Source organism: Pongo pygmaeus, chromosome 18 (genome assembly GCF_028885625.2).
Source record: "Pongo pygmaeus isolate AG05252 chromosome 18, NHGRI_mPonPyg2-v2.0_pri, whole genome shotgun sequence".
NCBI classification, from domain to species: Eukaryota; Metazoa; Chordata; class Mammalia; order Primates; family Hominidae; genus Pongo; species Pongo pygmaeus.
The window spans coordinates 22,848,230-22,873,252 of NC_072391.2; the positions used below are offsets into that span (position 1 = coordinate 22,848,230).

General features: G+C 42.4%; 1 protein-coding gene across 7 annotated transcripts in view; it reads right to left on the minus strand.

Moving 5' to 3' along the window:
- DCUN1D3 (defective in cullin neddylation 1 domain containing 3) overlaps nt 1-25,023 on the minus strand; it is a 47,782-nt gene that overhangs the window by 20,289 nt on the left and 2,470 nt on the right. Inside the window, exons 2-3 of one of the 7 annotated variants that reach the window (XM_063654024.1) lie at nt 21,242-21,315; nt 20,928-21,045 (exon numbers count right to left, since the gene is read on the minus strand). The exons of 4 other annotated variants lie outside the window; for them this stretch is intronic. The gene's annotated coding sequence lies outside the window, so the exon portion shown is untranslated. Of the gene's footprint in view, nt 1-20,927; nt 21,046-21,241; nt 21,316-24,835; nt 24,978-25,023 lie in introns of those variants that run through there. 2 more of the 7 variants (XM_054453402.2, XM_054453405.2) reach the window with 2 other exon arrangements.

Sequence of the window (25,023 nt, forward strand, 5' to 3'; positions counted from 1 at the left end):
ATGACTAGGTTTGTACAGCCCAGCTCTACCAACTCTCTAGCACACACTTAACCATCTTCCATCTCAGTTTTCTCAGCTGAAAACGGGAACTAAAACAAATCACTGTGAACTAAATGACTATATGCAGACAAATAAAACTAGATCCCCTCTCTCACACTATATACAAAAATCAAATCAAAGTGGATTGAAGGCTTATATATAAGACATGAAACTATGAAACTACTAGAAGAAAACACTGGGGAAATGATCTAGGACACTGGTCTGGGCAAAGATTTTTTGTATAAGACCTTAAAAGCACAGGCAACCAAAGCAAAAAGAGACAAATGGGGTTATATCAAGCTAAAAAGCTTCTACACAGCAAAGGAAACAATCAACAATGTGAAGAGACAATCCACAGAATAGGAAAAAAATCTGCAAACTATCCACCTGACGAGGGATTAACAGCCAGAATATATAAGGAGCTCAAACAACCTAATAGCAAAATGATAATAATAATAATCTGATTTTTATTTTATTTATTTTTTTTGAGACAGAGTCTCACTCTGTCGCCCAGGCTGGAGTGCAGTGGCACGATCTCGGCTCACTGCAACCATCACCTCCGAGGTTCAAGTGATTCTCTTGCCTTAGCCTCTTGAGTAGCTGGGATTACAGGTGCATGCCACCAGGCCCAGCTCATTTTTGTATTTTCAGTAGAGATGGTGTTTCACCATGTTGGCCAGGCTGGTCTCAAACTCCTGACCTCAGGTGATCTGCCTGCCTCAGCCTCCCAAAGTGCTGGGATTACAGGCTTGAGCCACTGTGCCCGACTCTAATCTGATTTTTAAATGGGCAAAAGATCTGAATAGATGTTTCTCAAAAGGAGACATGAAAATAGCCAGCAGGTATATGAAAAAATGCTCAACATCACTAATCATCAGAGAAATGTAAATACAAGCCACAATGAAATATTATCTCACCCCAGTTAAAATGGTTATTAAAAAAAAAAACAGAATAATGAATGGCAAGGATGTGGAAAAATGGGAACCCTCGTATACTGTTGGTGGAAATGTTAATGAGTATAGCCACTATGGAAAACAGTATAAAGGGCCCTCAAAAAACTGAAAATAGAACTACCGTATGATCCAGCAATTGCACTACTAGGCATATGTGCAAAGGAAAGAAAATCAATATACTAGAGAGATCTGCACTCCCATGTTTATTGTAGCATTATTCACAATAGCCAAAATATGGAATCCACCTGAGTGCCCATCCATGGATGAATGGATAAAGAAAATGTGATACATATACACAATGGAATATTATTCAGCCACAAAAAAGAATGAAACCCTGTCATAGGCAACACGGATGGAACTAGAGGTCATTACATTAAGTGAAATAAACCAAGCACAGAAAGACAAATAGCACATGTTCTCACTCATGTGTGAGCTAAAAAAGTGGATCTCAGGAAGAGAGAGACAGTTATCTTCTCTAGGTGGTTACCAGAGGCAGGCAAGGGGAGGCGGAGGGGAGATGAAAAGAAGTGGGTTAGTGGGTACAAACAGAAGTAAGACCTAGTGTTGGAAAAATCAGTAGGGTGACTCCAGTCAACAATAATCTAACGTACATTTCAAAATAGGTAGAAGAGAATAATTTAAATGATCCCAGCATAAAGAAAAGATAAATATTTAAGGTGATAAAATATCCCAATTACCCTGATTTGATTTTTACACATAATATGAATGTATCAAATTATCACATGTCTCAAAACTACATACATTATTTATCAATTAACAAAAAAATGAGACTGAGTTCTGTGATGAAAAAAAAAAGAAAAAAGGTCATGGTGAAGAATAAATGGCTGCTTCATATGAGATGGGTCTCAGTTCATGTGCTGACATGTGTTCCATGTTCAACCAATCCAAATGCCACTTCCCTCTAATTCAGCACAACACTGTTTTACTTCTTCACAGCACTTACAACTCTGTGAAATTCTAATTTGCTGACTTATTTATTGCCTGCTCCCTCTAACAGCAGGCATTTTATCTGCCTTATTCGCCACTTTACCCTGTGTACCTAGGCTATGTGGCACATGGCACATTGATAAGTATCTGTAGAAGGAATAATAGTCACTGATACTGAGCACATGCTCTGTACAAGGCTTTATTGCCTTAAATATATTAACTCGTGATTGAATAAATGCCGAATCTGAGATGTTTAGCACTTTCTCACACACAATTAGTACTCAATAAATGGTAGCTATTTATACCAATTCAAATTATAGGATGATGTTAACAAACACTCAACAGGAAAGAGTAAAGGGAGTTGAGTCCTAAGAATGCAGAACTCAATTTCAGTTCTCAAGAGCTGATTTTTTCTTTTTAGAGACAGGATCTGGCTCTGTTGCCAGCCCAGAGTGCGATGGTGCAATCATAACTCACTGTTAACTTCAAACTTCTGGGCTTAAACGATCCTCCCACCTTAGCTTCCCAAAGCAGCTAAGACTACAGGCACACGGCACCACACCCAGCTACTTTTTTCATTTTTATTTTTGTACAGACAGGGTCTTGCTATGTTGCCCAGGCTGGTCTCGAACTCCTGGGCTCAAGTAATCCTTCTGCCTCAGTCTCCCAAAGTGCTTGGTTTATGGGTGTGAGCACTGTGCCCAGCCCTGATTCTTAAGGTCTATTTTTTCTTGGACTCCCCCATTCGAAGCACCCACTACCTTCAGAGAGGAAAGAGAGGAGAGGATTATCTTATTACTCCAATTATTCTTTACCTTATGAGTTTCTCAGATAATGTGATACAAACACAGCTTCTCAGCTAGCAGTACATGGTTCCATCTCTCCTCACTTCACAAGCTATTTTCACCTCAAATACAGCAAAAGCCAGAATATGAAGCTGACACAGGGAGATGTTCAACCTGTCATGTCTCTTTTTGACCTGTACCTCAGGAACTTAGAAAAAATTCACATTAATGGAAATCACTTCTGCCTCTCTTTTCAGTCAGGGTATTATGTCCAAGGGTTTACTGAAGCCACAGCCACGCACTGCACTCTAGGAAGACCAAGGGGCTCACCAATTGGGAACACTCCAGTGAAAAGCCTGAGGCTGCTGGTCTGAACTGCATCTTCCCCACCTCAACAAATAAAGGCATCATATTTAAGGTGTCTAGAGATGCAGGAGCAACAGCCAGCAGCTTTTTTGAATACTGCATACCACTTGCTTTAAATAGGAATTCAACTGCTTAAAACACAAGGACTCATGGCCAGTGTTACACCTCATAAGATGTGATACCACTGTTCACTTGATGACAGAGTGACTTTTAACTTGGAGGGCTGAAGCACATACCTTGTCAAAGAGGGTAAGAGATACAGACAATAAAGGTCCTCCATCTCTTTAGAGCCACCAGAGACAATGAACTTTGTTTCACATGACTGCGAGAAAGGCCAACAACTAAAGTCCTCAACGGGGCCCCCAAAGCCAGAGGTACTTGCTGAGAAAGCAAAGGGCAGATTCCACCTCCGCTGGCTGGCAAACCCACACATTCTGCTTAACCATGTGAAACAGCCAGCTCTTACTCTGCCCGCCCCCAGGCCCAGTTATGATATTTGGGGTAGAGAGAGAATAGCAACACCGGTGACTTTTCTAGGAGGCTGTTTTACAAAAACAGAGCTTCCAATTTTAGGCCTAAAATTGAAAAGAAAAATAGCCAGAATTAGAAGTCTGTTTTAACACAATATATTGAAAATTACAAGTTTAAACACTGGTAGCTGGAGACGGGGTATCACACTACCACATGACTTCTCAGTGAGTCATAAAAAATAGTACCGGCTTGTTTAACAGTGATCGTCCACTAGTGACAGAATTAAGAAGTCCGTTTGTGTCAAATGATGGAAAACCAAACTGATACCCCTCTTGTGTTTGTTTCAGCAGTGGCAGAACTGACACAAATGAATTGCAGCAACAATCTACAAGACAGAAACACTGATAAATCTCTTTTGAGGCTGGTCAAAGAGGAAATGTTTGAAACCCTGAATATGACTCATTTTTCAGAAGTCAGTTTAACAGGAGAAAAAAAAATCTCTAAACTATTAATAAATCACTAACTGAAATATTTCTGGATTTCTAACATGCAATCTTGATTAGCATACCTTTGTGTCAAAGCAAAAGCCAAATGCAGGCATTTAACAAGTCACTACCCTTTCAGTTAGGAGAATCGCTCTGGTGGAACTAGATGAGAACAACAAAAATTAATCTTCAGGCATAGATGGATACTGTCATGATAATAAGATAATAAAGACCTCCCCAAAGGATTTCTGGGTATCATAAATTATATAACAAATCCACTTCTGCCAGGCAGCCAAGATTAACTCCTATTCACCCAGGTTACAACTCGGTATTGCCAATGGGCTTATTGAAGTGGAAGTCTCATTATCCACCACTGCTCAGCAAAAGGCACAGTCATCTTTCTCATTGCAAATCAGTTTGCTGACACCAACTACTCACTGTAAGAGAAGTCAACCTAATAATCTTAAAAACAACTTTGACACTTGTTTCTTCCAGGCCAAAAACATATTTTAAGAACCAGAAAAGAAAATGTTTCGTAATTTCTCCCTCCCAGTAAGTCCTTCTCACTGAATTTTTTAAGTGCCTAAGATGACATTTTATTATAATATACTTTATTATGTCTATTGTGCATCCAAGGCTTAAATGCATTATACGTTATTTATTCCCTTGGGACAAAAACATTCATGGCTCCCAAGCAAACAGTCAAATATAAAAAGTACATAGAAGAGAAAGGCTGTTGTCATTTTAGTGACAGCATCTTAGACTGCAAGCTCCAAGAAGACAGGGAATGTGTATGATGACACAAAAAGGGTCAACTTGGCATAATGTGAAGGCTCACACATGCAGACCCAGCACTTTGGAAGATCAAGGCAGGAGGACTGCTTGAGCCCAGTAGTTCGAAACCAGCTTGGGCAACATAGGGAGACCCAATCTCTACAAAAACACAAATAAAAAAATTAGCCAGCCTTGGTGGTACATGTCTGTGGTCCCAGCTACTTGGGAGACTGAGACAGGAGGATCCCTTGGGCCCAGGGGGCTGAGACTGCAGTGAGCAGTGATCATGCCTGGGTACTCCAGCCTGGGTGACAGAGTAAGACCCTGTCTCAAAAAAAAAAAAAAAAAAAAAAAAAAAAACAGAAAAAAGAAAAGAAAATGGCTAACTGGCATCTAAGAGATACTTTCTAAAGAATCAAATGGAAAATAAGCACCTATGTCCCTAGTGCACTGCACAAATCTACCTAAATGCAGAGTACTACCACTTTTACATAATAACGTCCACAAATAGTTTCCCAAGGTTTACTACGTACCAGGCATCATTCTCAAAACATTTTTACACATATCAACTAATAAAACAATCCAACACTCCAATAATAATAACCTAGGAGCTAGTAAGCAGTAGAGCCAAAATTCAGACTCTTAAGGATGCTTTTCAAAGCTATTTTTTTTTTAAGCCTGAAGGTTTAAATTGCTTCTTTCAAAACAGCATAATCCAATAGAGTGGTTTTTTGTTTGCTTTGGTGTGCTAAGTCTTTGAGTCACTGAGAAATGAGTTTGGACTATACAAGTAGTTTTCAAACTTTAACTGCAACCTTCAGTGAGAAATATATTTTATATCCTTACCCAATGCACCCATATAAATCCATGTACAACTCAATGAAAAGTTTCATGAATATTTAACCTTTTAAATATTTACCCAAGCCTGGGCAACACAGCCATACTCTGTCTCTACAAAAAAATTTTTAAAAATTTTTAAAAATTAAGCAAGTGTGATGATGCACACCTCTAGTCCCAGCTACTCAGGAGACTGAGGGGAGAGAACTGCTTGAGCCCAGGAGTTTGAGGTTACAGTGACCGATGAGTGTGTCACTGTACTCCAGCCTGGGTGACGGAGCAAGACCCTGTCTCAAAAATAAATAATCTACTCAATATTTACCCTTACTTCTATGATGCACTGATTTGCACTATTTCTTTTTTTTTTTCCATTTTGTTTATAATTGTTGGTTATAATCCACCAATGAGATATGACCCATAGCTTGGAAATCTCAACCAAGCTTGATAAAGGTTCCCTCCATCACCTTTATTGTGTCTGAAACAACGTTAGGCATTTTACAGTCATGATAGCATTTACTCTCCACAGCTGCTCTCGGAGGTTCCTATGGCTATCCCTATTTCATAGATGAGGAAATAAGCTCAGAACTAAAGCAGCTTATGCAAGCCCCTAGCCTGTGACAGAGACAGAGGAAATTCACCAAACTGCTCCCCTAATTTCCAAACATCCTTTCAGTTAGGTGGGGAAATGTGTTTACTTTTTTATTTATTTATTTTTTTTGAGACGGAATCTCACTCTGTCACGTGTGCTGGAGTGCAGTGGTGCAATCCTGGCTCACTGCAACCTCCGCCTCCCAGGTTCAAGCGATTCTCCTGCCTCAGCCTCCCAAGTAGCCAGGATTACAGGCGCATGCTACCACGCCCAGCTAATTCTTGTATTTTTAGTTGAGACGGGGTTTTGCCATGTTGGTCAGGCTGGTCTCAAACTCCTGACCTTGTGATCTGCCCGCCTCAGCCTCCCAAAGTACTGGGATTACAGGCATGAGCCACCGTGCCTGGCCTAGTCTTACACACACTGTTACCACTGCTCAGAATCCCTCCCCATTCCTTTCTCTAGTCTTGCTCTTTCATGCCTTATGCTGGGATTTTACTTCCCACAGGACTCCTTCCTGACTGAGAGCCTCTCTGCCCCTGAGGACCTTCATTTATAACACTGCCATTTTTTTTTTTTTTTTTTTTTTTGAGATGGAGTTTCGCTTTTGTCACCCAGGCTGGAGTGCAATGGTGCAATCTCGACTCACCAAAACCTCCGCCTCCCGGGTTCAAGCAATTCTCCTGCCTCAGCCTCCCGAGTAGCTGGGATTACAGGCATGTGCCACCACACTTTGCTAATTTTGTACTTTTTTTTTTTTTTTTAGTAGAGATGGGGTATCTCCATGTTGGTCAGGCTGGTCTCGAACTCCTGACCTCAGGTGATCCACCCACCTCAGCCTCCCAAAGTGCTGGGATTATAGGCGTGAGCCACCACTGCTATTTTTACAGCACTGGTTTTACAACATTTTCTAATTGTCACTATCTTATGTTCCAACCAGACAATAAGGTCCTTAAGAGCAAGATCTACAATAGGCACTAAAAATTATTGGAACAAGTAGCTGGCAACATATAAACACATTTCTTCTTCCTGAAACACGATGTGTCCAATCCTAGAGTCAGTCTTTCAGAAAAATTCAGACTACATACGCTTCACTTTGAATACAACCATGAAAGCATTACATTTTGGAGGCCAAAATTTTTTAGCTTACAAAACTGGTTTTTAGTTTCAGAAATACCCTATGAATGATCCACATTCTGTCTGAGAACGCCAGTCTTTTGCTCATAGATTTCTAACAGTCTGGTTAGACTGTTATAGACTGAAAATAATAGTCTGGTTCTTCTTAGGGAGAAAATATCTTGTACAGGTTGAGTATCCTTTATCCCAAATGCTTGGGACCAGAAGTGTTCTGGATTTTGAACTTCAGATTTTAGAATATTAACATTGTACTTACCAGTAGAGCATCCCTAATACAAAAATCTGAAATCTGAAATTCTTCAATGAGCATTTCCTTTGGGCCTCATGTCAGGGATCAAAAGCTCTGAATTTTGGAGCATTTCAGAGTTTCAGTAACTTCAGTACTTTAAAAGTGTGTTTTTGAAAGTTTTGTTCTGGCCATACGCGGTGGCTCACGCCTGCAATCCCAGCACTTTGGGAGGCCGAGGCGGACGGATCACGAGGTCAGGTGATCGAGACCATCCGGGCTAACACGGTGAAACCCCGTCTCTACTAAAAATACAGAACATTTAGCCGGGCGTGGTGGCGGGTGCCTGTAGTCCCAGCTACTCGGGAGGCTGGGGCAGGAGAATGGCGTGAACCCCGGAGGCGGAGCTTGCAGTGAGCCGAGGTTGGGCCACTGCACACCAGCCTGGGTGACAGAGCGAGACTCCGCCTCAAAAAAAAAAAAGTTTTGTTCTGTTAAACTGCTATCATAATTGAAAATTCTTTTGCTTAAGCTGGTTGTATCAGAAGTATTAAATACTGGAGATCTTTAGAACTTTCTCTTGAGTGAATCAATTGAAGTACTATATGCAAATAGTAAATATGCAAATCAGAAAGGGAAGGAGCTTAGGCCAAACTGCTCAGAGGGAAGGAAAAACAGGTTTCCTTCCAAATGGGGAAAAGGCAACTGGAAAGATTTTTACCTGTTGCATAACTTTTTATTATCTCTTTCTGCTAGGCCAATCAATAGTTGAGAGCTGTGAACTTGGAAAAGCAAATGCTTGGATAAATTAAGCAACTCCAGCTCTTTGACTAGGAAAGTTTTAAAGTCAGAGTTAAAGATTAAGTCTTCAGTTAAACATTTTTATTTTTTTACTTGAAGTTGCCATGAATGTTCAAGTTTCTAACATCCTAAAAGGGCTTTATTTTAGGAGTGGAAAGATTCTGGATAAACTGAAAGGTTATTCTACCATGAGAAGACCACGATAAGTGGTGCTGGAAACATGTAAGAACGGCTTGCAAAGGTACTGACCTCTGCCAATAGGTTGTACACCTTTCCTTCTGACTCTGTTATATGTTAAGTTTTTAAATGTGTGGTCTCGAATGCTCATACTTCTTATGGAGATTATACGACCATGGAGATAATCATTTGTATGACTAGGAAAGAACAGTCTTCTTTCATGTGGCTCTCATCTTTAAAAGCCCAACTGCTCAGCTACCCACAAAAGATCTTAACCAAGACAAACTGATCCAATGGCAATTTCCCAAGAAGAGAAGAAAACAAACAGCCCCACTCTAGCTTTGCAAAACCTGGTCTGCAGACCAAGGGCGAATGTCACAACTCGGCCCCTCCCCTTTCAGAATGTATCCAGACTCATCAGCCATTGCCTACACATAATGACTAACTTCCATACCACAGGAAATAGGCTGTTCTAGAAACCTGACATCTACAAGTAAGGTGGTCTTATAATTGTATATCCAAGGAGTTGCTTGGTTTGAACTCAAAATCTGCTCAAAGGATGCTTGCTGCGTGTCATCAATTAGATCTTAGTGGGAAGGCAGACTTGTAATCCTGCAAAACACAGCTTTCAGTAAAAGGCTTTTTCCCCGTTGCCAATGTGCCCAATGACACAGGTCACGACACCTCTCTAGAGACAAGACAGTAAGAATGACAAAATCAAAATTTACAAAGTATGAGGAATTGAAGCACAGATCCCACCTCAGTTGGGAAACATTTGAGAGTTTCTCATTATGAAGTCACGTAGAAACCTTGTATTAAATAAATGAAGTTCAAGGTTGCAGGGAACCATGATTAGGCTACTGCACTCAGCCTGGGCAACAGAGTAAGACCCCATCTCAAAATAAATAAATAAAATAAATTAGGAGAATAATCTTGGGCTATATCACTGCCACCATTTTGCTTTTTTTTTTTTGAAATGGGAGTCTGGCTCTGTCACCAGGCTGGAGTGCAATGGCACGATCTTGGCTCTCTGCAACCTCTGCCTCCCGGGTTCAAGCAATTCTCCTGCCTCAGCCTCCTGAGTAGCTGGGACTACGGGCACCCGCCACCATACTCAGCTAATTTTTCTATTTTTAGTAGAGACATGGTTTCACCATGTTGGCCAGGATGGTCTCCATCTCTTGACCTCGTGATTCCGCCCGACTCAGCTTCCCAAAAGTGCTGGGATTACAGGCGTGAGCCACTGCACCCGGCATTTTGCTCTATTTTAACCTAATCTTCACTAGTAACACTTGGCACAATGAGCTATCAGACTTGGATCCATCTTTATAGCAATTTTTTAAAACTAAAATCTGAAACACTAAATAACTTATTACAAGGAGCTATACCAGATCCATGGCCCTTTACAGCGTGTTAACTCAGAACAAGATCACTTGCAAACACAGACCAACACCCAACTGTAGATAATGAAAGATGACAGTGTAAAGATACACAGAAAACGTCTAGGGACTACAGGTAATTAAGGCTTAAAAAAAAAAAAAAAAAAAACCATAAACTACATCTGAAAGCAGCTTTCTCGGCTTCTATTACTTACCAGAGATTTCCGTTTTATTCTGGGTTTTACTGAAAAAGCAAGTGCCTCCCACAGTAGTCTGTATCATTTCTACCACTACTGGTTTCCCTTCTCAAGACCCCACTATGTTGAATTATGAGCAATATGACAAAGTGAAATGAGATTTTAAATACTGCCTGCCTCAATGTTTAACATCATTTTAGGGCACATGTCCCACTGTCCCTTTAAAGCAGTCACCAGGAAGAAGTAATCTACAGGTCAGCTCTTGAGATGGGACAGAGCCTTGAATCCATGCACTGGCTTGGGTTCAAGAAGCGATTAGGCTTTTTCTCCCAGCCCAACAGAACAAGTCAGACCCTAACTTTACTTCTAACATGGGGAGTCCCAACAGCAAACAATGAGGAACCGAGGAGCAATCCAGGTAGCCGGGAAACTGCTAAAGGTGAAAGAGGAAACAATATTATTCATTTTTTCATTGAAAAAAAAAAAAGGCCACCAATACTAATGGCTATGGTATTTTAAATTCTACATAATCTACTTGTGGGTATTTTTGTCACAAATGCAAAAAAAGAAATTTGTCAATTTGCTTGAGTTAGTCAAGTCTTTACTTTTTTGCCTGAGACTTCTGAAGGCAAGTGTTTAAGTCCTGAAATCTGGACCTGCTCAGCAGTGGCCATCACCACAAAGACTTCATTAAATAAGGTGTGGCGCTGCACTAGAGTTACTGAGTCTTGGAACCTACAAACTTCAGCCATTTGTATCCCATCTTTACCATCCCATCTACTGTTCACCTAATATTTTTCTTAAAAGCCTCTTTAAAAACTGCATCTACTGTTAACTAAAAATGACAGAAGGCCATCATTCTGGACTAAGCTCCTGCACTAGGCTCCAAGAGACCAGACTAAAAATCAAAATGGAGTCATTCACGCCCAGACTAAGTTTATCTGACCTTCCCAGAAACCAGGAGAAAGAGATAACATCCAACTTCCCAAACTCCATGTTTAAATCTTCAACTGGCATGATAATGAAGTTCCCTAGTTTTAAACCTTACACACACACACACACAAAAGTCTTAAGTAATCTAATGTTAACTATTCAGTTATTTCTCTATTGTTCTGTTTCCCTGTCCTGCCTTACAAGAAAAGCAGCTTTGAAAGGACTGATACACTCTTTGTTCTTTGCTTCTGCTTTCTGCAGCCATTCTGTCCATAAAGCCAATTCCTGCTTAGCTCATGTAAACACTTATTCTATATTACGGAATGAAACATTGCCCAATTCTAGAATTGCAATACAGCCAGTTGAGATCTGGAAACTAAATTGGTTGCAATTTTGTCTTTGACATGACTTTAGTATCATCCTAAGCACTATTGTCCATGAATTCATAGGTGTGATATGATAGTTATGTTTTCATTCATACACATTAAAAAACAGAACTAGTAGGCTGGGCGCTGTGGTTCACACCTGTAATCCCAGCACTTTGGGAGGCCAAGGAGGGTGGATCGCCTGAGGTAAGGAGTTCAAGACCAGCCTGGCCAACATGGTGAAACCCTGTCTCTACTAAAAATACAAAAATTAGCAGGGCGTGGTGGCGGGCGCCTGTAATCCCAGCTACTCGGGAGGCTGAGGCAGGAGAATCGCTTGAACCCAGGAGGCAGAGGTTGCAGTGAGCCAAGATAGCGCCACTGCACTCCACCCTGGGAGACAGAGCAAGATTCCATCTCAAAAAGTAAGTAAATACAATAAAAAACAGAACTAGTAAATGAAAAGTATTCATCATGTGCCACCAAAAATCATCTTACGCACCATCAGCAGTAAAAAAACACGTGAGTATTCATTTCAGTAACACATAAATTACAAGCGTAACCAAAGCCACACTTTGAGAAACAGTGATTTAGTCCTAAATCCTTTATGTCATAATTAAAGAAATAGACTGAGAGGGGATGTGATCTGCCCAAGGAAAAGCAGCAATGGTGGCAGAGTCTAGACTAGAACTAAGGACTTAGTCCAATGGTAGTCCCACTACAGTAGACTGTCTTGGTTGATGAGCTACAGAGACCTGGCCTCAGAGGAGTTCACCAACAAGTAAACTCTAAGCAGTCAGGAAGCCCTTTTGCATGTGGATCTGGGCTTTTCACTTTATCTGAGACTCTGTCAAACATTATCTAGACTGGCTGAAATAAATCTATTTCTTTTCCCAAAGTCTAATGTGGTTTTGCCCAACTCACTGAACCTCAAGGCATACAGTCAAAGATAAAAATGTCTCCTGGATCAGTTTCCCAATTTTTGATCCAACAGTATCCTAGCCCCTGTCCCCACTGCTAGACTCATACAGGCTCTATAGGGCTTCAGGGGGAAGATTTTCCATCTCTGGGTTTTAGGCCAGCTTTGGAAACACGCTGGAAGTTTCCATTACAGAGTCACTAGTGTATTTCCCAGATACCCAGAGGACAGGTTTTATTTTCAAATGATAGATAACTTGTGTCTACTGTGTGCCTAGCAATCTTTTTATACACTGTCCCATAAACTGACTATAAGAGGAGGTAAAATGATATACATGATTCTTGACTCCTTGGGAGTTAGCTGCCATTCCAGGTGGGCATAGCAATGGATGCCATGTAGCCAATAATAGCTAATGTTATTAAATGTTTGTTTTTATGCCCAGCGCTGTGCCATGTCCTTCGAATGTACTATCTTGTTGAATCCTCACAACTATTTACGTGATTACCCTCACTCCATACATGAGGAAGCTGAGGCTTAGTCAGAGAAGTGGCTCATCCAAGGTCAAGTGGCAAGTCAGTGATAAAGTTCAGACTCAAACCCAGACTGACTCTAGAGACTATGCTCTCTTAACCAAGGCACTATGTACACCTATTTTTTGTTTGTTTGTTTTGAGACAGGGTCTCACTTTGTCACCCCGATTGGAGTGCAGTGACACAATCACAGCTCACTACAGCCTCAACTTTCCGGGCTAGGGTGATTTTCCTCAGTCTCCCAAGTAGCTGGGACCACAGGCGGGCACCACCACACCTGGCTAACTTTTGTATTTTCTGTAGAGACAGGGTTTCACCATGTTGCCCAGGCTAGTCTTGAACTGGTGGGCTTAAGTGATCCTCCCTGGCTAGGCCTCTTAAAGTGCTAGGACTACAGGCATAAGCCACCATGCCTGGCCCACTATGTATCTCTAAATCTTTTTAAAAGTCATATTAAAAAGTAACATGGGCTGAGTGCCGTGGCTCACACCTGTAATCCCAGCACTTTGGGAGGCCGAGGCAGGTGGATCACTTGAGGTCAGGAGTTCGAGACCAGCCTGGCCAACATAATGAAACCCCGTTTCCTCTAAAAATACAAAAATTAGCCAAGGCCAGGCACAGTGGCTCACATCTGTAATCCCAGCACTTTGGGAGGCCAAGGTGGGCAGATCACTTGAGGTCAGGAATTCGAGACCAGTCTGGCCAATATAGTGAAACCCCATCTCTACTAAAAACACAAAAATTAGCCGGGCATGGTGGCACATGCCTGTAATCCCAGCTACTTGGGAGGCTGAGGCAGAACTGCTTGAGCCCAGGAGGCGGAGGCTGCAGTGAGCTGAGATCGCACCACTGCACTCCAGCCTAGGTGACAAAGTGACACTCCGTCTCAAAAAAAAAAAAAAAAAAATTAGCCAGGCGTGGTGGCACATGCCTGTAATCCCAACTACTCGGGAAGCTGAGGTAGGAGAATCACTTGAACCTGGGAGGGAGAGGTTGCAGTGAGCCGAGATCACGCCACTGCACTCCAGGCTGGGCAACAGAGTGAAAAAAAAAAAAAAGGTAACATGAAATCTGTATTATAAAGTAAGCTGGTTTCTTGCATTAGGGAAGTCTAGACCTAATGCACCTTTGAAGTTCAAGAATACTGACTATTCTGGGAATGCCATTTCATACTAATTGAAGGAGGAAATTGCTGCTTATAATCTAAAGCTAATCAATTTGCAGTATCTGGTGCGTCAAGAAATGACAATTGTTAATTATTATTTAAATCAACTTTAGGTACCCTTATTCCATTACTACTTACAAGATACAAAACTGGAGTACTAATGGAGTATAAGAAAAATGTATTTGGTCTTTGTCCCTGGTTCCTGCCAGAGATCCTAAAACCCTTGGAATTGTCTGTCTTTTATTATTCATGAAGAGCCCTCTGGACCACATGCCAGAGTTTATGCTAACAAGGTGATTTCACCATGGGCCCTTATAGTTTCCAGTGAAGGGCTAGCCAAGCCAGAAAGACCAAGCACATGATTAGACTTCAAAGCCCTACTTTCTGAGCTTTGGGGAGGGGAGGGCTGGCTAGAGACAGAGTTCAATCACCAATGGTCAATGATCATGCCTACGTAATGAAACCTCAATCAGAACTCCAAAACAATGAGGCTAGGAGAGCTTCCGGGTTGGTAAAAGCACTTATGAGCTAGGAGTGGCACACCAGAAGGGGCATGGAAGCTCTGCACCACCCAACTCATACCTTGCCCTATGAGTCTCTTCCATTCAGCTGTTCCTGAGTTATAAATAAATCCTTTGTAACAAAACTGTAATCCTAACTATCATGCTTTCCTGAGTTCTATGACTCATGCTAGCAAATTATCAAACCTGGGATGGGGAGTCATGGGAACCTCCAAATTTATAGTCTGCTGGGCAGAAGTTCAGGTAACGTACGAATACCCAATACCTGCAGCTGGCATCTGAAGTGGGGCAATTTTGAGGGAATGAGTAAGTAATATGTGGGATCTGAGGGTCTGGGGGCCCACACCTGTAATCCCAGCACTTTGAGAGGCCAAGGCAAGAGGATCACTCGAGGCAGTTTGAGACCAGCCTGGGCAACAAGCAAGACCCCATCTCTACAAAAAAAAAAATGTTTTTTAACTAGCCAGCCATGGAGGTGTATGCCTCTGGTCCTAGCTACTTGGGAGGCTGAGGTGGGGAGATCACTTGAGCCCCAAAGTTTGAAATGACAGTGAGCTATGATAGCACCACTGCACTCTAGCCTGGGCGACAGGGCGAGACCCTGTCTCTATAAACAAAAAATGAAATAAACAGGTGGGGTCTGTGCTAACTCCACACAGTAACAGAACTAAACTGCTGGACACTCAATTGCTGCCCAAGAACTGTTGGAATGATATAATTAATAACCTCATTAAGAGGTCCACACTAAAACTAACCATTTTGATGCTCAGAAGCCACTTTCCTGCTTGATCTAATCATTAAATCTACACCTGTCACCAATTCAGAGCACTGCTTGCAGGTTGGCACTAGTAGGACATCAGGTCCTATGGACAGATCACAGCACCTGGTCAAAATTTTTTTTTTTTTTAAAGAAGAAAGACTAATTTGGCCTGCCAAAGAGAACGTGGATGTTGTAGAAATGTGAAGTAAAAAAATGATTTTTTTTTTTTTTGAGACAGAGTCTCACTCTATCACCCAGGCTGAAGTGCTGCAGTGCAATCTTGGCTCACTGCAATATCTGACGCCCGGGTTCAAGCAATTCTCGTGCCTTAGCCTCCCGAATAGCTAGGATTACAGGCACCTGCCACCACGCCCGGCTAATTTTTTTATTTTTAGTAGAAATGGGGTTTCACCATCTTGGCCAGGCTGGTCTTGAACTCCTGACCTCGTGATCCACCCACCTCGGCCTCCCAAAGTGCTGGGATTACCAGCGTGAGCCACCATACCTGGCCGATTTTCTTTAATTAGTTTTTTCACATTACAGTTTCCCACAAGAGAATCATTAATTACCTCAATAATTGACATGTAACTGTTCCGTTTGGATAGCAAACATTGTTAAATGTCAAGAGCCACTACCCAGTGTTCTCTAACCCCACGCTCTAATGGATACAAATAATTACAATCCCTCCTTTACCAACTTCCCATTTGTCAAAATAAAGCCCTAAGAGACAGGGATGGAGGCCGGGGGAATTCACCAGCAGTCCGTAAAGATGATTGGTCTCCAAGATGGGAAGTTAAGTTGTCAGAGAGGAGGACGTGTAGGGTAGCTGGCCTTCGAGGGGGCACAGGGGTGATAGTGGTGGGTGTGGAGTGGGGAGAAATGGCCATCAGTGGTCTAGCTGGGACCAGGGATAACTCCCGATTATGGCTGATTAGTCCATCTTGGAGACCAATTTGGCCAAACCAGCTACTGTGTCCCTGTACTCATCCCTCTTAGGCAGAAATATGCTTTCCAGTTGGGAGAGGACTTGTGATCAGAGCCCTGGCCAGGGCCAGTACACTGCCCAACTCCGGAGGACCCTGTCCCCTCCTTGTGAACGGCATTCCCTGGAGTTGGGCAATCTTGTGGGCCTGCTCCTTCCCTACCCTCTGTCCCCAGTAAGTGCACTGTTAGTATTTTGCACCCTCTCCCAGCTAGACCACTGATGGGCTTTTCTCCCCAGTCCACAATACCACCAACCACTGTGTCCTCTCAAAAGCCAGCTACCCTACACAAGCTCATCTCCGACAACTGAACCTCCCATCTTAGTGCTCTGGAAGTCTTTAGGCTTTTCTCTTTCATAAAAAGTTAGGAAACTCTCAAGCAGAATGCTCCTCACCACGGGCATGAGATACACCAACTGTTTTGAGTAAATGACTGAACAAGTGACTATTTCAAAGAACAACTAAATTTCTAAGAGAAAAAGAACCTGACAACATTCTCAAAAGTAGACACAGAGCATTCACTCTATCACTCCTCACTCTCTAATTCCACTTACTGAGAAGGAAGAAAATGTCACAACTGGGAAAAACACCTCCTCAGAGGGCCTGAGACTTCCAGTGTGCCCCTAGATGCTGTCTCGTAGGACCCACACTGCTAGAGTCCCGGCACCCTCACTGTAATGGTATTATTCACCTCCCCCTTCTGTTTAAAGAGCACTTACCAGGCAAGTCATTAAGTAGACATAAAGCAACTATTTAATTGAAAGCCAATTTGCTTTACAGATATTTTTAAAAAACAAGGAATGCATGTCCATGGTGGTTATTTCCACAGAGCTGTTTAGAAGCTGTTCTGTCCATGGATCCACCTGGATTCTCCTCTTCAGATTCCAGGGCAGGTCACAGGAAATGGAAGTCTGGTTTAGCATTTTGCACAGGTGTTCGAGAGCAGGCCCACTTGCTTATCTGAAAAACTTACAGTGCACTGACCATTTTGGGGTTTGGTTTGGGGGGAAAAAAAGAAAACTTACAGGGATAATGCCTCAACTCCTATTTGAATGTAATATGGTCACTTTCAGAAGTATTCTGAAGAAAAAAGCCCAGCTTTCTATCAAGTATCCACAACCACTACTAAAACTAAGAAGCCTCCCATCCCACTACCCATTAATAACTTCACTTCACATATGCTTCACTATAAGGAGTCTTCTTTGAAAGATGAAGAGTTTGTGACAAAATGTTTGAGTACAGAACCCAAGAACACAGTCCAAACACCAAGGATTCAATTAAACTTTATCAGGTGCCTACACCAACTTGTTTGAGAGATGCAGTGCAACAGAGAGAACAAGAATTAGTGCAGAGAAGGCCTGATTCTAGCCCTGCTGCTGCCTAGAGCTTGCTCTGTAACTTTAAGCATTTACTCATCTTTTTTCTTTTTTTTTTAAATGAGACAGGGTCTCACTCTGTCACCAAGGCTACATTGCAGTGGTGCGATCTCAGCTCACTGCAGCCTGACCTTCTGGGCTCAAGCGATCCTGCTGCCTCAGCCTCCCAAGCAGGTGACACTATAGGTGCACACCACCACGCCCAGCTCCTTTCCCTTATTTCTTGTAAAATGAGGTCTCACTGTGTTGCCCAGACTGGTCTCAAACTCCTGGGCTCAAGAGATTCTCCCATCTCAGCCTCCCAAAGTACTGGGATTACATGCATGCAGTGCACTACCATGCCTGGTCTACTCATTTTTCTTGATTTCTGTTTTCCCACTGAAAATAACCACTTTTCAACCTGTTTTCAGCCTCACAACATTTTATTCAACTAGAATCTAATAGGGTAGCCCAATATAACAGAATATTATAGTAACTTTTCACAGACTGAAGTAGTAACGTGAAACAGAAGGAAAACAGCAAAACCCCCTCATCCCTGCCACAAGCTTACTTCAACAATGGCGGAGAGGGCTCCTCAAAGCCCAGCTTGAAATAAACACCAGATATGCTAAGATTCTGCAAGGGTCTGACTTTTTCTTGCTTCTCCTAAACTTCAGGAAGGGGAATTAACAGCATTCAAAGTAGTAATGCTATGACTTGAGACTTGTTCAGAATCAAAATTAAAGGACACATACTAATCCACTTTAAACAAACACTGCATAGAGTTCAAACCCATCATGAATGATAGAGAGCTAAAAGCTGTAACCCAACTCTGCTGCTTGTGTGGAAACAATCTGCTACTAAAATAAAGGGGCAGGCCAGGTGTGGTGGCTCACACCTGTAATCCCAGCATTTTGGGAGGCCGAGGCAGGCAGATCACTTGAGGTGAGGAGTTTGAGACCAGCCTGAGCAACACAGCGAAACCCCATCTCTATTAAAAATACAATAAATTAGTGGTGCATGGTGGTGCAGGCCTGTAGTCCCAGCTACTCAGGAGGGCTGAGACAGGAGGATCGCTTGAGCCTGGGAGGACAAGGCTGCCATGAGCCTTGATCATGCCACTGCATTCCAGCCTGGGTCACAGTGAGACTCTGTCTCAAAAAATAAATGAATACATAATAAATCAAAAAGGGACAGGTTTTTTCAACACTTTCTCTTGGACCAACAGGCAGAAAGAGGGGCAGTGGCTCCGAGATGCTAAGCAGTCTCAAAAACGAAGAGTCCCACACTACACACTGCTGCTATCCGAGATCCTTAGTCAGTCATCAGACCTAGTATGAATCTGCAGGCCCAAGTGACAGAATTATTTCTAGTCACCAGGTCCTGCGGTTGAGCCCTCCAGCAGAGCAGGGCACAAAAGGATCAGGGATGATGCTTCCCAACACTATGCAATCCAAGCTTCTGTGTGGCAATTCAATCCCAAGCCCAACAACATAGTACAGCTCAAAGGACACTCTTGAACAAGGTCAAGCCCTCAGGAAGGTAGGAGGAGTCATCGACATGTCTCCTTTGCATGCAACCAGGCTGGTATCCAGGCTCTGGGCACAGGTGACTTATTTTGCCACAAGAGCTAATCACCACCTCAAGACTGATTTACTAAGCTTCCCTATTCTGATGTATGGTATTTAAAGAAGGTCTCATTTGCACACATCTTAAAGAAAATGATTTCCCTATCTGCCATTCTCTTCTTTCAACATATCACAACTTCAAAGAATAAGAGTCTGAGCCACTTCCAATCTTTTCTCTCATTTTCAGTGCAATTGGCCATCTGTATCAACAGGTTCTACATTGGCAGATTCGACCAACCATGGGTTGAAAATATTTGGAAAAAAAATACCTAATAACAATACAACAATAAAAAATAATATGAATTTTTAAAAATACAGTATAGCAACTATTTACATACCACTTACATTGTATTTGGCTGTTGTTTTTGAGATGGGGTCCTGCTCTGTCACCTAGGCTGGAGTGCAGCAGCTCCATCACGGCTCACTACAGCCTCAACTTCCTGGGTTCAAGCAATTCTCCTGCCTTAGCCACCCCAGTAGCTGGGACTACAGGCACACACCACCATGCCCGGCTAAGTTTTTTAAATTTTTTATAGAGACAGGGCCTGACTATCTTGCATAGGCTGGACTTGAACTCCTAGCCTCCAAGCAATCTTCCCACATAACAAAACAGAAAGGGGGCAGGGATTTGTAGTAGCCTCCTAACGTGCTGGGATTACAGGAATGAGCCACCACACCCAAACTGTATTAGGCATTATAAGTAATCTGGAAATGCCTCCTGAGTAGCTGGGACTACAGATGTGCATCACCACCACTCTCTGCACCTTCCCATATACTACCACTTTATATGAGTCTTGATCATTTGTGAATTTGGTAACTAAGGGGTCCAAAACCAATCCCCCAGGATACCAAGGGGATGTAAATATGTTACGCTCTAGTTTGTAATTATTCACTAATTAAACGGTCAAGTTCTGTGGTAATCTCTTCTCACCACCCAAAAGAATAGGATTCACCATCATCTAGGAACACAGACATAAGAACTAGTGAAACTAGATTTGAACTGAAAGACACTAACTCAACCCTGGTCCATTGTGCAAAGAGCTCCAGAACAGTCTCAACATTTAGGGAGAACCAATTCTGGTTCACTGGTATCAACATCTATAAACAGACACAAAGAGATAATTTTAAGTTATCAAGACCCGGGAAAACAGGAGTTACCATGTCATTACCGTTGTTTCAATCTAAGTTACCACTTCTTCACCTCAAAACAACTGTCAGCTAGTGCACAATTAAATGTCCTTACTACAGCACATAGAGACAGTCCCAGACTACTTCAAGTACTTACATAACCATTCTGTTTTTCACTTCCAGTATTCATTCAATAAATTACATGAGATATTCAATACTTTATTATAAAATAGGCTCGTTAGATGCATTTGCCCAACTGCAGGTTAATGTTCTTGGCATGTTTAAGGTAGGCTAGGCTAAGCTATGATGTTCGGTAGGTGAGGTATATTAAATGCATTTTTTTACTTACAATATTTTCAACTTATGATGGGGTTATCAAAGGTAACCCCACTGTAAATCAAAGAGCATCTGTATACCAAAACAGTAGCAAAATCTGATTACCTTTAAGTCGTGTAATGCAATGTAAAACCACTTACCCGGCCAGGCACGGTGGCTCACGCCTGTAATCCCAGCACTTTGGGAGGCCGAGGCAGGAGGATCACAAGGTCAGGAGATCGAGACCATCCTGGCTAACACGGTGAAACCCCGTCTCTACTAAAATACAAAAAATTAGCCAGGCGCAGTGGCGGGCGCCTGTAGTCCTAGCTACTCGGGAGGCTGAGGCAGGAGAATGGCGTGAACCCGGGAGGCGGAGCTTGCAGTGAGCCGCGATAGCGCCACTGCACTCCAGCCTGGGCAAAAGAGCAAGACTCCTTCTCAAAAAAAAAAAAAAAAAAAAAAAAACACTTACCCACAACTCCAATAGCAAGTGGCATCAACTGGCTTTCTAGGTTGCCCACCTTTCAGAAGAGTTTGTCCAAAAGCCTGCAGAGTGTAAGAAACAAACCCACTGGTACCCTAAATTAAAAGGCTAGCTCAGCTCCGAAAATCCAATCCACTTAAATTTGTGGATTCTTTCCCCAAACACAATTAGTAGCCAATGTAGGAGTCAATGGCTTCTTGTGTTCAAGTCCCCTCCTACCCACCCGCCCCCTTTCAAAAATTAGAAAAGAGCCACCAGTCTCCAAACTGGCTGATGAAACTTCAGCCTACAGGATATTTTCATACTTGATTACAATAAACCATTGAAATGAAAATGAAGTGGAGAGCTTAGTAACCCATCGGATAGAGCATTTTATGCCCAGCATCAGCATATAAGTTAAGTCCAAAACCTTTAACCTGGGCCAAAGCCAAATAATTAAATTAACAAATCTCATTACCAATTCTCTATTCCTTTGAGATACTCTAGTATGAAGAGTAGAAGTTGTTTGCCTGTTTCTAGCTGTTTACTTTAGTCATTTGCTTGCTAACTAAAAGAAATTCTGTTTGCAATCAAATCAGAATTAGTAATTCAGTACCAGGATCTACCTCATCCCCTTCATTACACCCAGAACTGCCCAGAAATCTCTGTTCAAGTTTTCGATAATCCTTCTACAGGTGCCACGAGAATACTAGAACCTAAAACAGGTGACAAGTCCTTAATTTCTGATTTGTTTTCCCCAAACACTAAAAGGTTTTATTTAGCATTTCTAATACTGAGTTTACTACAAATAGCCCAAGCAACATTTAAGTCTCTCAACTGCCTGGCTCAAAGAGCCAATTCACTCAAAGAACACACTAGTCACTGTTGTGGGGTTCAAAAGAAGAAAAAAGCATATTCTGTTTCAGCCCAGTGTGACATGGCTCAAGAGGGCCAAATCAAGGAGTCTTGATTGGGCCTCTCAAGTGGACAATCTGGTCAAGGTGAGGCTGAAAAGCAGCACACCATTCGAGATGAATGCCCCCAGCAGAAGGCAAAAGTAGGTTACATCCCTTGGTTACATGCCAGCCCAAAGATGCCGACACAGTGGAATTGAGCCCCACAATGGTCATTTATCTAATGTAATCCACTGAGTGAACTTTTAGTACCAACCTACACCTCAGCTGAGTGTTATTAGTCATCAGAAGGATCAGACAAGAGTGGAACTATTGCAACATAAACTGCCTCCCTACAAAAGACAACTTGAAACTTAGATCCTGATGGTCATCTTGGTAGATGGACAAGGGCATATTATTAACACTTGCCCAATCCTTAAATTCATAGAGCTGGAAACAAAGGAGGATTCGTATACTAGAACACATTCAGAGAGCTTATGCAGTTTTAAACAGCAGTATACAAGACAAAATAAAGAAAGAGGTGTGTCCTCAATTGAACATCCTGCTGAAAATCTGAACACTCAGCTTGAAATTTATCTGCCAGAAAAGACCCAGGTGACCACTGCCTCTTCCTCTCCCACTCAGCAGAGTGACTTTATTATGATAGTCCAACAGTACCTGCAAAAACAGTAAGTGATAAGACCCTAGTTAAGGCAACAGAATTAATCAACAAGCAGCATCATTTTCTACTTCCTACTCCTTCTGGCTCTTAATTTGTTTGCTTACCTATTCTGAGCCCCACATCCACCTCTCTGACCTTATCTCCAACTCTCCTCTGTGTTCACTAAGCTCTGGCTATTATTCACCCAACCCATCCTCTTTCCACTACCTCCCACCTACCCTGACCCTTTCTTCCCATTCCCTGGAAATTGACAAGCGCATTCCAGCCAGTTTCTGCACCAGCTGTTCCCTGAGCCTGGAAGGATCTTCCCCTTATCTTTGGATGGCTGGCTCCTTCTTTATACTTAAAGCTCAACTTAAGTGTCACTTTCTCAGAAAGGTCCTCTTTGACTGCATCTACAGTTAAGACACTTTCAATCACATCACTCTTATTTTCTTCAGCGCTTAATCAAAATCTGGTTTACTGGGGTATATATTATGTCTCTCTCTGCCCCCAGCTCCCACTCCGATGTAAGCTCCATGAAAGGGTGAACCTTTTGCTTGTGTTCACCTGTGTACACCCAGTGCCTGAAACACTGGCTAGCACTTAGGAGACAATAAATGTTTGTTGAATTAATGAACTGTGAACTTTTTATTCAATGGCAAACTAGGTTCCAAATCAGTTAAAGTGAGAACAGTAGTCATTCTTCTGTTGTATTTTTGTGAAACATCTAAACACGCTGTTACTGGTACAATCAAGGCATTAAATATTCTGTTTTTCAGGGCCCGAAAGCCCTGAATAGGACTTCCTAGCATCAGATCTTCCTAGCGCTATGCATATCAAGCTCAGTTACAGAAGGACAGGACTTACGGGCACTTTCTAATCAAAGGACTCCGAAAATGTAAGCACTATCTCTTAAAGTTCTTCAGAAAACAGTTTCAGATTCTACAAAAGATTTCCGAAGAATGTATCAACACCAAAAGGAAAATCATAACACTTCACTCTGAAATCTGTCTGAGAGGATAGAGGAGTGCTCCTTGATTTTTTTTTTTTTAAACCAACAGCATATCAACAAAGAGGCCTTCTTTCTATTCTTTGCTTCAAACAATTTTTTCACATCCGTTATTGGTTTGTATTTGCCCTCAAACCAAAACTAAACAGAACACATTGTCTCACTTAGGACCCCCTATACACAAAGAATCAGCTACATAAAGATGAAAATCAGCACAAGCTGAATGTGTCACTGAAGATTTGTGTGTCACACATAAATGGAGAAAAACATAAAAGAGCTATTGTCCAATTGTAGAAACAAAAAAGTAATATGGGGTTTTCTGTTCTCTGAAGTGCATCATGAAAAGTGGGTGGAGAGAAACACAGAAATCCAGAATTAGCCTAGCAAATCATTTTGGGAAGAGCTGACAACATGTAAATTCCTCACACATAAAGTATTTCGAGAAAGAGACCTTGATTCCTGGGCTAGGATGCCATTCAGGATTCCTTGCAAAGGCTCTGGAATTCCAGTATTCATAAAAGAAAATGCTCATTATAATCGGACAGTATAACCCAGCGTAAGTCCCAACGTGACAGCCTGTATGAAGTATTACAAAGCTTACAGTTAAGATCTGGGATAGAGGCTGAACACCAAATTCAAAAGAGGTAACCAAGGCACTAAGTGCCATAAAGGAGGAAAGGGGAAGAAAAAAAAACCCACGATTGCCACTCAGCCACAGAGAATTAAAGTGGAAACCAGGGGTGTGCATGGGGGAGGATGAGGGGTGAGAAGTGCAGGGCGGGGGGTGGGTGGAGGAACAAACAATACATTTGTCACCCAGTCCCACTTCCTATAGAGGATACAGGCAAAGCCTCCAGCCCCATTACCTCGGACACAGATGGTTATCGTTTATAGCAAAGGTGCACAAAAAGGCCTTCAGGTCTGAGCCCCTTAATTCCAGGGCTGTTAATGATTAAAGAGAACGATGGGGGTGGGGAGGGAAATGAGGGCGGAGGGAGCTGGGAGATTCACCCACCACCTCCCCCTAGGGCTCCTACCTCACAGCGCTCACCCAGGACAGAGGACCAGAGTCTGTACCCCCTCCAGGGCAGCTCCAACCCCATATCCCCAGGCCCTGGGTTGAGGGGTGCTGGCGGTGGGGAGGCAGGGACAGTAGGTAAGTTTTCTGAGCCCTGCGGCTGACACGCCACAGGCTCCCCTCACAGCCTCTTCTTTCAGAGGGACC